Consider the following 15,854-nt stretch of genomic DNA (forward strand, 5'->3'; position numbering starts at 1 on the left):
CTTCTATAATATATAGGCCTTAAGGAGACAGTCCAGATCCAAACTGTAGCTTCCATTAAATGCAATCAGGTTAGAACAACTATCACATTTAACTGCACCAAACCAGTTCCAGACTAACATAAGACCCCAGGAAACCTGTCCAGTTTGAAGTACAACCTTAATTAATATTGCTTTTGGCTTTACGATTCCATCAACATAATATCAGATCTTTTGTGTTGGTTGTCACCCTCCTGAGTCAGTAGCAATAGAGACTGCAGTAGTCTATGCTAACATCTTCCGGAAGCTGAGTCATGAGGTTGCCAGTGTTTGTTACTGCTCACCCCTTCACCCATCAGGCTGAATGCTTGTCATCTTGGGAGTCAAGGGACCTGCCCATGATGCACAAGGCTGTTGGGGGATGTCTCCGAGGAACCAGAAAGCTGCTATATGTGGGCAGGATTACCGATCCGAGTGGAAGGCCAGGACTGAGTCCCAGTTCTGTCAGTTGCTGTTGCATGGTCATGGATGAGACTCTCAGCCTGTCCACATCTTTTATTTCCCCATCTACTAAGAGGAGGTGACAAGATGATGCTTTGTTCAAAGAGCTGTCTGCGCTCTCAGTGAGATGGTGTCTGTAAAAGGAACAGTAGGATCTGTAAATGGTTACACACACACACACACATACACACATACACACACACACTAATGGCTCCCTCTTAGTCATGAAATGAAGGCCTAAGCAATAGATTGTTTAGACTGTGTGAAGAGAAGCTGCATGGGAAAAATAGGAAAGAGAAAGTAAAGGTTAGAACAAAATAAAACAAATGAGCTAATATGTCCCCAGCTGCCTCCAAACCCAGATTTCAGACAGGAGGATTAGTGGGGTTTTCTAGACCACTAGAGAACTCCCCATTTAAAGCACAACAGAAGCCTCTTGTGACTAATATTTCATAGTCTTTGGTTTTTGCCAGGGAAATTTTGAGCTAAAAAGTCTAATATTTGTAAGCCAAAATTTTATGTATGTATATACTTATTTCACACTATCTAGTTTCCTTAAGTGGAACCCACCTCCCCCCAGAAACCACCATATTTATTGTCCCCTGCTTCATAGATGACACAGAGAATCCCTGGAAAATTGTAGACAGGAAATCTGTTTCCATGACACTCATTCCACGTAAGAATGGACGATTCTGGAAGGTGGTCTGAACAGCACGTTGAGTCAGTGAGAAGCCCACGGACCCTAGTTCTCAAGAACCTTGGTGAAGTTAGGAAAAATTAATAAATAAAAGTCAAGCAGATCTCTCCAAGTTTGAGGCCAGCCTGGCCTACAGGAAGAGTGAATCCAGAAGAGTACCGCTGATGATCGTGCCAACAGGTTCAGAGTAGACACTGCCTAAAACGCATGAAGATGTGGAGGGCAAGTGACAGTATCGAGAGGGTGGCTGTCCCCAGGTGGATGCATCTGATATGTTTTGGAAGACAAGCCTTTTACCGACTGTGTTTGCCTAATAGGTTTTTTAATTTCACGAGAAGTTTTAGGCCCATAACAAAATTAAGGAAAAAGTGTAGAGCTCCCAGGTGCCTCCTGCCCACTTCCCAACCTCTCTCAGCGTGTCACCTGTCACCAGAGGGACACACTGTTGTGAGTGTGAGTGTGTATGGATGCTTGATGGTGTGATGGAGGAACCCAGGCCCACATTTTACACAGGAGACCAGCGCTCTACCACCGAGCTTCAGCCTCAGCGCTTAAATGTTGTGTTTTAATAGTAAACGTGTAAGGATCTGTTTTAATCTCCCTCTTTTTGTTTTCTCTCAGATGTGGTTTTTGCCATCTTCTATTTTTCTAGCAATAATGTAACTTCTGACTGATGTTTAACCAGTTGTTTCAGTAGAACATTCCTTAAGTTTTGAGATAAGGCCAGATAAAAATTCCCAAGTAGAGGCTGTAGAGAAGGCTCAGTGGTTAGGAGCATTTGCTACTCTTGCAGAGGACCAGGGTTTGATTTCCAGCACCCAGTTTGAGCAGCTTATAACTGCTGGTAACCAGCTCCAGGGGACCCTACACCCTCTTCTGGCCCTAGGGAGGACCTGCACACACACACACACACACACACACACACACACACACACACTCACACACACGTGTGGCATATACCCACCCAGACACATATATATGGGAATATTTTAAAAAGAAAAAGAATTTCCAGTCACCATATGAAGCTCAAATTTTGCAGTTTAGTTGAGAGTCATGCTTAGATGATAATTGGAACTGTTTGTCTCTAAACAGAGATCTTGATTCTGTCAAGCAAACACAAAAAGCATATTAGTTCTAGAACTTGTTCACTGAGTATGACTGACAGCAGAGCTCCTTGAAAAACCAATATTACTGGCACCAGATGAAAAGTGAGACATAATTTCACCTTACTGCTTCAAAGAATTCAATTTTGCTAACTCTCCTCCGCTAGACTCCAACTGTCAGAAAAAATCTGGCATTAGCCAGATTTCCGATATGCTACTGAAGCATCTCTCTCTCTCTCTCTCTCTCTCTCTCTCTCTCTCTCTCTCTCTCTCTCTCTCTCTCTCTCTCCTAGTATGTCTTTAGTTCCCCATTTGGGCCTTTCAATCTCTTGTGAACATTTTTGTCTGAGGCCCCCATGTAAGGCTATGACTTGTGGAAGAACCTGGAATAAAATCTCAGACTCACAGGGCTTTATCGGTGCTCAAAGGAAGAAGCACACTTTTCCAACTTGTGCTTCAGGTACATCAAGGACTCACTAACCCCTGAAGTCTCCTTCCTTGCCTTTCTTATCTCTCAGCCCCTACCCACTGTTTTCTCACTGTGGACATCAGGCTCCTTCTCCACCTCTTAATCCAAGCCCTTTCTCCCACTTGGTCCTCCACTTGTTCAGCCAGTTCTTACAAAGCCCTTCCCAAAGGCCTCATCTAACACTAATAGCTTTTATAGGATATAGTCAATGATATGTTTGTCTAGCGTCACTTAAGGTCCTAACGATCGCGCAGCCCTCATGAATTTGATGCATTCATTTTGACTTTCCTGAGTACAGAACAACCTAGAAATGAAAGCTAAGTTGGGTTGCAATGTAAAACGAAGAGGCAAACAGGAAATGAGTGTTTTCTCAGCCAGCTGTTTCCTACTGAGGGCTGTCTGTGCAGCGCAGTCTCTGAAACAGTCACTGTTCTGCTCTAAACAGATTGAGATGAGCCACCAGGGAAGTGACACCAAACCCCACGGCTGCATGCAGGCAGCATGCAGAGCTGGGCCCGAGCTGCTGTGGAAGGACGGGCTGTGCAGGCCAACATGTCCGAGCTGAAGCGGGGGCTTTGAAAGCTATCTGTTTTAACAGGACGGAGGTGAAAAGCCCAGGGGCAGGCGGGGACAGAACTGCCACTTCAGTGTAGCTTCCTGTCTGCGTGGCTCTCTCTTTGCTGACAGTTATTCTTGGGCCTTCTTTAGCTTCAAAGGTTTCCTCTTTTCTATTTTTGGTACCAGAATATGGATTTGGCTCTGCCTAACCCTTCTCCACTACTAATTGGTGCCCCGGAAAGAGCGGGACTACTGTTTTCTGTAGTGATGGCTTCCCTGTCTTTTCAGCACCTCCAAATGATTTTTAATATTAAGGACGCAGATTTATGGGCAGGAGTCAGTGAATTTCAAACTGATTTGTAGTCTCTTCATTTGCACATTCCTTTCTCCAGCAGGGGTATCTCAGAGATCAGTCAGCCATGGGGGCTGACTTGTTTGCTGAGAGAAAGAATCCTGGGTGATAAAATAGATGGCCCTGGACCGGCTGAGTCGGAAGCAAGCATGATTGGCCTCAGAGGAGCATGGGGTTGACAAAATCCAGTTGCGTTTTGCAAAGAAATAATGGGTGCCTGTGTAGTCTGAGATCTGCTTGATGTAGATAGAGCATAGCAAAAGCCTGGAGGGATAAGAACCAAAATGCTGGAGACTGTGGCTGTGAAAAAGGAAACACCTTGCCTTACATGTCAGGGAAGAGTTGGTAAAGGGTGAAGGGTATTCCAGCCCTCTAATTCTCCTTCTGAAACCACCCCTGTTTCTCCTAAATCTTATGACCACCTGACTTTACTGATTTGGTATTAGCAATAAGCTTGCACATGTCATTTTTAGTCAGACATCTCAGCAGTTATAAAAAAGAAAGATCAAGGCCCTCATCTTCCCCTGAAAATACAGGGCTGCCTTCTTGCATGTGGAGCTGGGACTCAGGAATGTCCTTAGCTCAGTCCAGCTGCCTCTGCCACATGGTCTTAATCAAGGTCTCCCTCTTGGGCTTTAAAAGAGTGACAATCTTGTTCTCGAGCAGGATTACTGTGGGAATGTGTCAAGGGAAGCACCAAGAGGTCTCCCTATCTTCCCAAGGTTACTCAGCAAATTCGTCTGGCAAAGCGTCTAATCTGGCCACCATAATCCACCAGAAAAGCAACCACCATTCATGCCATAGATGCTCGATGTGCTATTGATTATATTTCATTATGCAAAGAACAAAATAGTATATGAAAGCATAAGAGGAGTAAGACTTTGAGAATTATCTTACAAATGGATAATTGGCAAGGGAAAAAAAGCCCAACCAACTCAAGCTAGGTAGTGCAATACATTTCCAGTACCGGGAAAGCATCTTTAAATGTATTTACATAAGACTTTTACATCGTGGACAGCATCATAGGTTTGGAGGCGACCATGAGCTTAAAAGCTACAGAATAGAATTTAAAGGGAACCCCTCCAGGACTTTTGGAACCTGTTGATTTTTCCAGGGTTATTTTAAATGTGTCCCAGGCTAGCTAATTCAGAAAGACAGCGCTGTTCTCCCACAAGAACGATAACTTACTCTTTCTTATTTCTTTGTTTTTTCTTTAAAGTAGAGCAAAACACTCACTTTTGATTGATTTTCTGGGTTTTCCCGTGCAGAAAAAGCCATCCCTCAGAATTCCTATGTAAATATTCAAACTCCCAGGATGGGAAAAAGTTAAAATGGAGCTGTGGGGAAAAGTCTGGAGTGGCTTTTTCTGAGACGCACTCCAACACTTGGCAGGGTGAGGTGTTCCTAGCAGGTGCTGGATTTGCTATAAATGGACAATTTATAGACAGAGCTGACAACTGGGAAAACAGAGCAGTGGGGATGCTGGCATTCCAGGGGCTGGTGGCTGATCTCCTATCAGATGCTCCTCAGGGTGGAAGTATTGATAGTCATGATTTTGAAAGAGAGCCAGTTGGCTGACGCCTACAAGGGCCATACCTCAATGCATGTGTGATCTGCTGCTAGATATCTTAAATAGGTCAGTGCACATCAGCTTCTTCAGGTTGGTACTCCCTTAATTAGCCATGGAATCTCAGAGTCTTTTCCTCCTTCCTCAGTCCTACCTGAATTTAACTCTCTTCCCTGTCTAGAATGAAAGAGGAATCGGGTAAGGGGAAAAGCTGTCTTAATAGACAAGAAAGCCAGGGCTGGTTAGTTGGGGGGGCGGGGGGATGATGAGGGGTGGGAGGGGATTCAGGGAAGCTTTTAATGAACAGTGCCAATACACAATCTGGCTAAGGCAGAGTCATGCATACAACCCAGTGCAGTGGTTTTGGCCCTGTATCCAGGGGGTGGGGAGGGATATGGAGTGTTCCATGCTCTGAGCCCTGGGGCAGAAGTGAAATGTATAGCAGAGATATCGAATTTCCCTGCTGTTGCTTGTCAAGACCGACCAGCTACCAAGTCATTCTGAAGACCCCCTTCCCCCCGCCAGTAATACTGTTCCAAAGTATTCCTCTGGATGCATTCCGTGGCCGATCTTACTGTTGTTTGTTGTTATTATTTGAGGTACCCCTACCCCCCATAAAGACTTTTTTTTAATGGGCCTGTGCGGAGAAATTTGGGTGACTGGCCATGGGCACATCTGTAGCCTTGTATGGGCACAGAGTGAGCAGAGTGGTCATACCTGTTTGCTCTGCAGGAGTGGTTTTTCCAGGAGACGTTTATTTGGCTGGGACTCGGCTTTTCTCCTGACCACACCCTCTTGTTTTTCTCTTCAGAGGAACAGGCTGAAGACCTGACTCTGCAAGGAACTCAGACATCCTTATGAGCAGTGAAAATTGCAGGAGCCTGAGGGTTGCGTTATGGAAACAGATGTTATAGCCCAGCGCGAAGGTTGCCTGGGATGGGATGTCTGTCTGAAGTTAAAGCAGGGCTTTGAGGGAATCCAGAGTGGGACTGTGAGGTGCCACACAGCAGCAGAACACTTTCTGATGAGAGGGGCGCTCAGGCGACAAAGATGTGTGTTCTTGGTTAGAAGGCCTTGAGTACAAATGCCCAAGAATCTTCTCTGTCTCAGGAAATCTCAAGTTCAGAAACTGATGAACATGGCAGAGATTTTACCAAACATCTATTCTTTGCCAAGAACCCCAGTAGGCAAGGAAATAAAGGAAGGATATGGACATCAGGCGGAAGTTTATGATGCGGCCAGAGATGTGCCATATTCTTAGGAAAAGATGGTAAGTTGAAAGAAACAGTATGGTCAAGCCACAGACAACAAGAGAATCTTCTAGATGTGCCCAAGAAAGTCAGGGCTGGCAGTGGTTTGGAATGACTAGACGAGAAACACACAAGTGAGATAGGACCTCCAGGGTGGGTGTTTTTGGTACAGTCATTGGAAGTGTGTGAGAGAGACTGTTGCATCCGGGTGAGCTGTGCTGGGAACTCCAGTAAGGAGATGTCCCTGAGCTTTGGTGTCAAGTAGAAGGAATGCACGCATCTGATGGGTCAGTGGGGTACACGGTTCATCTTGCTGTACCCTTTTGGCCGGGAATGGTAGTCAAAGGAAGCAGTGGTGAGGAAGATGAAAATGCACAGTGTAGCAGTCACTGCAGGAGGCATTCAGAGAGTCTACCCTAGGTGTGACTGCGGCCCATCAACAGAGGGTTCTGACATTGGCTAAGGTCTGTAGCACACTGCACGGGAGGCACCCTCCATCCTTACTGTCCCTCTTCCTTATTTACAGCCCTGTTACCATCTGTCTGAGCCAGGCAGGACTGCACCAGCTTCTCCTTGTGGGCTTTCCCTACAAACAGAGCCAGCGGGTAACAAAAGCAGATTCATTTTTCAAAAGTTCACTGCTTGACTAATCCCCCAACTGTTGGATTCCCAGTCCCATTGTGCTGGTTTATTTGAAGACTCGGACATTTGGGCTTTTGCTTATTCTCATAACTAACTCAGAGGGTCGCTTCTGAGTCCTGGGACTTGACGGACTTGACAGACTGCTGAAGCAGAAGCCGCAGGTCGGGATGGGCAGGGTGTGCGCTGTCTACAGAGCACTCATGTACCAAGAGCCCTGGGTGGAACTTTCTTTCCTGCCACAGATTCTTGTTCTCTGACACCTCAGCATATGGCCTGTGGACAAATAGTTCGGGCATGAACGGGGAGGCAGCTGAAAAGACATGGGCTCGCCTGCGTGTTTTGTAAGATTGTAGAAGTGTCATTTGTAGCTAGAGTTTTGAGAAACTGCACTTTTAGTCCAGCTGTGTGGATGACCTGTGTTGCTTTCAAAACATCCCTAGACACAGCTTTCCCAGGCAGAGACCACCACGCTCTCTAAAGAAAGAGCCACGGAATTGCTGTTTTTAAAGAAAACTTTCGAGATGATTCTAGGTGCAACTGGAGCTGCAAACCACTGACCTGTGCTCTTGGGAGCCCCTCTGCTTCCAAGACAAGAGACAGTCCACAGCCGGGTGAGGGGGTGGGGGTGCTTGTTCTGTCCTCATCCAAAAGCTGGTCAGGAAGTGCCTGGTGAAAGGCAGACGTTCAGCTGTTGTAGGACTCTCCCCAAAGTGTCAAGATGCCTGTTTGTCGAAGTTTCTCCTGGTTGTGAGTCCCTCCTGACTTTGGAGGCAGCCTTCTTTTTAGAGGTACCTCTTGCAAAATGGCTATCCTTGCTCCCAATCTTCTTCGTATCAAAAGAGGGGGCACCTGGCTCTGAGGACTAGGCTTTCTATTCTCTATAGCAGGGGCGAGCTGAAGAATTCTGAGTGCTGATTTTTACATAAATGCTCATTTTGCGGAAACACAAAGGACTTTTCAAATAGGTTTCCATTACCCTCAGCCTGGGGGAGATGTTGCTGTCAAGTTTTAATCTTATGTGGTTATTTCAATGCATTTTCTTTCCTCTGGGGGCTTGCCTGTTACTTTGTGCCCGTTTGCTGAAGCTTGAGCCCATGTCTGATTTCCCCTCAGTACTGTGAGCTCTGCTACAGCATCAAGGCCCGCAGAGTCAGCTCCTGAGCCAGTCCTGCTGAAGCCACAGAAGTATTAGTCCCGTGGTTTCTTCTTCTTGCCTTATTCCTGGCTCTCTACACTTACAGAGCTGCCCAACCATGGCTGTGTATTTCTTACTACTTTTTATTCTCTGAGAATTAGATTTCAATCACAGATTGTTTCTTGAGATTCCTTAAGCCATTAATCCCAGCACTTGGGAGGCAGCAGAAGACGTATCTCTGTGAGTTCAAGGCCAGCCTGGTTGACAGAGTGAGTGCCAGGACAGTCAGAGCTACACAGAGAAGCCTTGTCTCAAAAATTAAAACAAAAACCAAAAGTAAGCAAGCAAGAAAGAAGGAAAGAAAGAAGAAAAAAGAAAAAGAAAAAGAGTCTCTCTAGAGTCTTCTTGTATAGGCTAGAGTCTTCACCCAGAGCCTTCAGGAATTATTGTGCTAAGGTTTGTCTGTTTCAGATGCCGTGGGCATTGAATTCAGATCAACATAAACATGGATCAACATTGAACTTGATGTCACCTCATCCCTCTGCACCCTGTCCCTTTGGATAGCTGGCTACTCCATTAGAGGTTTCCATTTTACATGGTCACCTTGGCATTTCCCTCATTTGGTTTTCTCTTCCCTGCCTTTGGCTTGACATCAAAGGCTCAGGATAACTCACTGCTTCTTCTCCCAGCCAAGATTCTGCAGCATCAGCGCCTACTCATATGTAACCACTGGGCAAAGGCCGTCTTGGCCATCATTGTTAACAGCTGTCACATCATCACCATCATCACCATAACCATCACCACCACCACCACCACCACCACCACCATCATCAACCACTTTACAAGAAGCCAACAGACTTGGAGATGAGCCAGAGTGTGGTGGTGAGAAGACCTCCACTTTTCCCTTTTGGTGTAGGATACCTTTCTTTATTCTTCACTGTACCTTTGCAGCAAGATGATCACAAAAGAAAACTGAACAATGGAGCTGAAATCCATCACTGACACTAGGCCCAGATGGGATTTATGCTTGGCAGTGCGCTTGTGTGCATGTGCATACATGCGCACACATACACACCCACACCCACGCACACACCCACACACCCCCTCCCGATGTGACTGGGGTTTTTGTGAAATGAGCACTTTATTCTGGAAAGAAACACTCTTGCTCTCACTAAAGGCACATAGCGCCTTCCTAATTGTCCCCCACCCTCCAGGTTTCTGACTGTCAGTCATGGTGGCTCCCTCAGGGATAACAGAACCCTGCTTTCTGGAAGCAGATTCATGAGGCAGATCAGAGGAGTTTAGATGTTGCTGTCTGTAAAAGAATTTATAATTTGTACCTTGCTGTGCCCAACTTGCTTTTGGGCATCCTTCCTTGGGTGCTTGAAGTTGGTATGCCTTCTGTCCAGACAAGTATCTTCTTGGGCTATTAATTATGTAATTAAAGGTCTGAACCTTCTCATTTAAAATGATAATAAAATGTTTAAAGCTATGCTGCTTATAAACTTATTTTTTTTTTGTCTTTCTGTTTATTGCCATTCATTGCCTTTTATCATGGACTGGCTGGCCGGCCAAGCCAAGCTAATTACTGCCCTATTGTTCTTGGAGGATAAGGTGACACCAAGACTCTTGGTGGGTCTATAAATTGGATCTGCTTTCCTCTTGCCCCTCTTTCTCATTAGGTATGTGGTCCTGCTTTGGTAAAATCTGAGGGAATAGGAAGAGAGATGATGGCTGCCAACGCAGTAGAGAAGATTGACACACAGGAAATAGCAAAGAGAGGGCAGAGACAATGCAGTCAAAAGAGAGAGCGGTCCAGGGAGATCACTAAGGTGGGATAAGGACAGGACTCAAACTGAGGACTTGCATTTCACATTAGTGGTGAGTGTGTTTGTCACCTAAGATCCACTGCAGGTTTTAGCATCTGGTCAGTATTAATGTGAATACCCTTACCTGGCATTGGAGGAAACCCAGCAGTGATAATTTGCTTTGTTTATAGAAAAGGAATTAAGTATCAGATGGTCAGAGTAGGGGACTGGGTATATTTTCTCCATGTTGTTAATAGGTCTAATCCATGCTTGAAGTGCAATAAAAGTCAGCCAATCTTTATGTCCTGCACCCCTGATGTTTTAAGCTTTATAAAATAACTTAAAGTATTCTTAGAGGAACTAAAATGCTTATCACATAATGGCAGTCAATAAATTATAGAGCAGATGGTTGTTGTTCTTTCAATACAACTTTATTAACCATAAAAGCTGTGTCAGATGCATTTGCTTTACTTTTAAACTTTTAAAAAACAGTGTATTTCTATTGCAAAAATAATGTAATAAATGCATAAAAGTAAAAAGGAAGGAAATGATTCCCAGTTCTAAAGACCTCTGCTGTTAATGTTTTTGTGTGTTTTCTTTGAGGATTCCCTATTTTTATTGTTGTTATTTGGTTTAGTGGGGGTAGGAATAGAATCCTAGCTATAATGTACACACCTATTTTCCAACTCTCATTTCATAAAACTTAGTTTGGATGTGGGGACTTCTGGCATGCTTTGGAGTCCCATCATTAATCTTGACTCTAGGAATGTAGCACAATTGGGCTGGACAGAGTATCCACTGCTGATAAATTTGTTGAGATGTGCGGAGGTGTGATGGCTCTTCCTCGGTTGCCTTGTTTGACGGGTTTAGAACCTAATCTAAGGACTCTCATCCAGGTATCCTTCTGTGGTGCTCAAGTAAATATCTAATTGGATAGTCCCTACAGGATGGGTAACCAGAGAAAGGCTTGGGTAACCTAGAATTTCTGCCAAAAGTTATGGTGTGAGATCAGATGAACCCTTAGAAGGAGTAGCCTATGTGTGAGAGCTTGGTTATTTGCATGCCCCCCCCATTCATATGTTAAGATCCCAGCCCCCAAAGTGATGGTACTAGGTAGTGAAGCCTTATGGATGGATGTTATTAGGTCTTGAGAGTTGAGGCTTCATGAGTGGTGTTCATTATTTGTAAAAGTAGCCTAAGAAAAATGTTGCTTGTCCCATTAGGCATGTGAGGAAGATATTATCTATGAACCAGGAAGTGGATCTTCATTTCAGGTATCATATTTTTTAATTACCTGAGTCAGACTTCTCAAACTTCCAGAATGAAAAATACATTTCTAGTTTCTCTCTCTCTCTCTCTCTCTCTCTCTCTCTCTCTCTCTCTCTCTCTCTTTCTTTTTTTTTGTGATAGAAGTTCTAGCACACGAACACTAAGGGACTTCTACTGATGACAATATGTACAGCAGTGTGTTTGAGGGTTATTGTAAGCAAAAGTTTCTGTACCACCAGCAGCTCCCAAATAAATATACAGAGGCTTAATATTAAATGCTCTGTCGATAGCTCAGGCTTATTACTAGCTAACTCTTAAATTAAAATTAAAATTAACCCACATTTCTTATCCAAACTTTGCCACATGGCTTGGTGCCTTTTCTTGGCATGGAATGCCCATCTTGCTCCCTCTGCATCTGCCTGCAAGTCTCTTTCTCTGCCCTACATCCCAGTATCTTCAGTTTGATTGTACCACTTAACTTTATTCTGCCTTACTACAAGCCAATCAGCTTCTTTATTAACCAATGAGATTAAATCAATGTACAGAAGGATTATTCCACAGCAGGTTATAGTCTTGAGTCCAAATACTGAGTCCACCAACTACTAGATCTGCAGCCAGAGGCAGCTTTCATTTTTTTTTTATTCTGCAAATATTTATTGAGTATTAACTCCATGCCAGGTATTTTGTGTGCTGGGAAAACAGCAGCAAACAAAGACAGCCCTGTTCTCCCATGAATTTGATATGTGGAAAGGGTCGGATAGGCAATAAAAAAGTAAATAAAACCTAGGAGGAGTTAGGGGGGAGGAATGGGGAACAAGTAAGATCAGAATACATTGTATGCATGTATGAAACCCTCAAAGAATTAATAAAAGTGCCTCATATGTTAAAAAATGTAAATCTATGTTATAGCTAAGAGAAAAGCGTGGCAGGGAAGAAAAGCAGGACAAGTGTAAGGGGAGGAACTGCACTTTCGTAAAGGGGATTCCTCAGAGAGAGCTTTTGAAAGGAGGGTCAGAGGAAGTTCTCAAACTTTCCCATTTTCCCAGCCTCATTGTGCTTGCTTGCTCTTCTCTCTGTGTGTGTCTCTGTTTCTGTCTCTCCCTTCAGTGCTAGAGGTCAAACCTAGGGCCTTACATGTGCCAGGAAAGTGCTCTGCCTTGAGCTGTATCCATAGCCTTTTATTTTTAAAATTTATTATTATTATTGTTACTACTGCAGTGCTGGAAATTGACCTTGGGCCTTGTGCATGTGAAGCAATTGCTCTACCAATGAGCTACATCCCCAGATTCCCTTTTCTATTTTATTTTCTGAGACAGACTCTCACTATGTTGCCAAGGCTGGTCTTGAACTCACACTGTAGCCCAGGAAGGCCTTGAACTTATGATTCTCCTGTCTCATCCTCCAGAGTAGCTAGAATTGCAGGCATATGTAAGCTCAGTCTTCTCACTGAGCAGGATGACAGCAAATCCCTTAAAAGATAGGCAGAGATATATAAGGAGATGGTACAACTTAGACAGTAGAAGCAAAATGTTCCCTTAACGGTAGAGTTGTTATCTTGATTCTTCTGTTGAATAGACAGAAGCAGGCCTTAAATCTAACCAGAAAGCAGTTGGTTCAAAGTAGTTTTAATTCCTATTCATAGCTGATGTCAGACACATTAAAAGTGTTATTAGCCATTTGTATCCTCTTTTGGGAACTCTGTGTTCAGGGCCATCACCCACGTTTTGACTGGCCATTTGTTTTCTTCGTATTTAGTTTCTTGAGTTCTCTGCATGATCTGGGTTCTAATCCTCTGCTGGAGATATCCCTGCGAATATTTTCTCCCATTCTATAGGCCGCCTCTTCAGTCAGTTGCTACATAAAAGCCTTTGAATTTTACAAGGCTTGAGCTGTCAGTTCTTAGCCTTATTTCTTGAACAACTGGAGCCCCATCACAACATTCTTTTTTAAAAAATATTTATTTATTTATTATGTATACAATATTCTGTGTGTATGTTTGCAGGCTAGAAGAGGGCACCAGATCTCATTACAGATGGTTGTGAGCCACCGTGTGGTTGCTGGGAATTGAACTCAGGACCTTTGGAAGAGCAGGCAATGCTCTTAACCACTAAGCCATCTCTCCAGCCCCACAACATTCTTTTTCTTTATGCCAGTATCTTGATGTATATTTCTGTCCCCTGTCCCCAGCAGCTCCAGAATTTCAGGCTCTATGCTGAGGTCCTTGATCTATCTGGAGTTGAGTTTTGTGCACGGTGAGAGATATGGATCTAGTTTTATTCTTCTATATGTAGATTTACAGTTTTTCAATACCGTTTGTTGGTAATGCTGTCCTTTCTACTTTGTGTACTTTTGGTGCCTGTCAAACTCAGGTGCCTGTAGTTGCATGGCCTTAGATCTGGGTCCTCTACTCTAGTCCATTGCTTTTTATGACAACATCAAGTCATTTTTATTGTTACAGCTCTTTAGTATAACTCGAAATCAGGTGTGGTGATGTCTCCAGAAGTCTCTTTTCACTCAGGATTGCTTTGGTTATAAAGGGTTTTTGTTCTTTCTTATGAACTTTAAGATTTTTTTAAAAAAAATTCTATGAAGACTATCTCAATTTTGATTGAGATTTCATTGAACCTATAGATTGTTTTTGGTAAAATGGCCGTTTTCACAGCATCAATCCTGCCGGTTCATGTGTGTAGGGAAGCCTTTCTATTCTCTAGTGTCTTCTTCAAGTTCCTTCCTTAGCATTTTCAAGTTTTCATATAGAGATCTTTCCTATTCCTTAGTTAGATTTATTTCAAAGCATTTAAAAATTTTTAAAATTTGTTTTTTATATCCTGTGTATGGATGTTTGGCCTTCGTGTGTGCCGATTGCCACGGAAAAGAGAAGAGGGTAATAGGTCCCCTGGAACTGTTACAGATGGTTGTGAGCTTGTGAGTGCTGGGAATTGAACCCAGGCTCTTTGCTAGAGGAATAAGTTCCTTAATCGGCTGAGCAATCTCTCCTGCCTCCACCATGTTGTTTGAAGCATTCTGAAGGTTGCTTCTCTGATTTTTTTTCACAGTATCTATATAGGAAGGCTACTGACTATAGTACGCTGATTTTGAATCCTGCCACTTTGCTGAGCATGTTTATGAGTTATAAGAGTCTTAGGCAGAGTCTTCAGGGCCTCTTTTGTATAAATCATGTGCAAATGGACACATTTTGACTTACTTCCTATTTGTCCTTTTTCCTTGTAGGTTTTTCCTCTTGTTTTATTGTTTTAACTAAGATTTCCAGGAACAAATTTTTTAGTAGCAAAAATATAGACATGCTTTTTTGCTCTTGATAGGAGAATGCCTTGAGTTTCTCCCATTTTATAAAATGTCACCTTATAGGTTTGTTGTATATAACCTTTATTATGTTGAAAACATATTCCTTCTATTCTGAGTTCTTTCAAAAGTTTTAACATGATGGGATGTTGAATTTTGTCAAAAAGCCTTTCTACATCTGTTAAGATGACCACGTAATTTCTGAGACCATTTATGTAATTTATAACATTTATTAATTTGCATATATAGAACGATCCCTGCATCTCTGAAAAAAACTGGATTGTGGTGAATGACTATATATATTTTTATATATTTAATTTATATTTATAAATATTTATATATTTATGAATATTTATATATTTATATATTTAATTTGGTTGGTAAGCATCTTGTTGGGAATTTTTACATATGCATTCATCATGAAGGTTGGTGTATAATTTTCCTTCTTTGTTGCATCTTTGTCTGGTTTGGCATCAGGTAATAGTAGCTCCAGAAAGAGCGTAGGTAGCAGGCCCTTCCTTTAGGAATTTGCAGAATAGTTTGAGAAGTACTGTAACATTAGTTCTTCTCTGAAGAATGGCATGAAGCAAACATCCATTTTAGCTAAGTTTCAAAGTGGGAGAGTGGGGTGGGCGAGGATAAGAATTAAGTACTAGATCCTGCTTGAAAAAGAAAGAGAACAGCATTGAGGTAGGTAAAATACCCGGGAAGGGAAAGTTTGGGGTACTGTTAAGGTACCACAGATGTTTAATATTAAAATGTATGTATGTTACAATTAAGAAGTAAAAAGAGGAGGGAGAGGATACAGATAAGAAAAAGAAGACAGTATATGAGAGGAGGCGGGGGCATATACGAGATGTGTCTGAAACGTAAAGACTGCCCGGTAGTGAACCACTAGAGAAACCCGAGCAATGGTCCCGAAACCTAACCAAGCAGTCTACCAACAAAGACAAAACTGCCAGGAGACATACACAAGAGTAGGAATCAGAAATAATAGAAAATAAGAAATAAAAGATTATGTGTGGAGTGGATTGCTGGCACAGATGTGCCGAGATTTTAAAGGCGAGATTCGCAGATCCCTCTGGTTCCAACAGGTTCCACGTGTGCTGTGTTGGGGAGGGGAGAGAGCGAGCTGTTGGTCTCCGAAGCCTCCATGTTCAGGTGGTTCTGTGGGGTGAAGAAGATCGTAAGTCCTTTCCTGCTGGTTTCTTCAAGCCTTTGCAG

The sequence above is a fragment of the Alexandromys fortis genome, unplaced genomic scaffold, assembly GCF_014885135.2.
Source record: "Alexandromys fortis isolate MF-2015 unplaced genomic scaffold, M_Fortis_MF-2015_v1.1 scaffold_73, whole genome shotgun sequence".
NCBI lineage: Eukaryota > Metazoa > Chordata > Mammalia > Rodentia > Cricetidae > Alexandromys > Alexandromys fortis.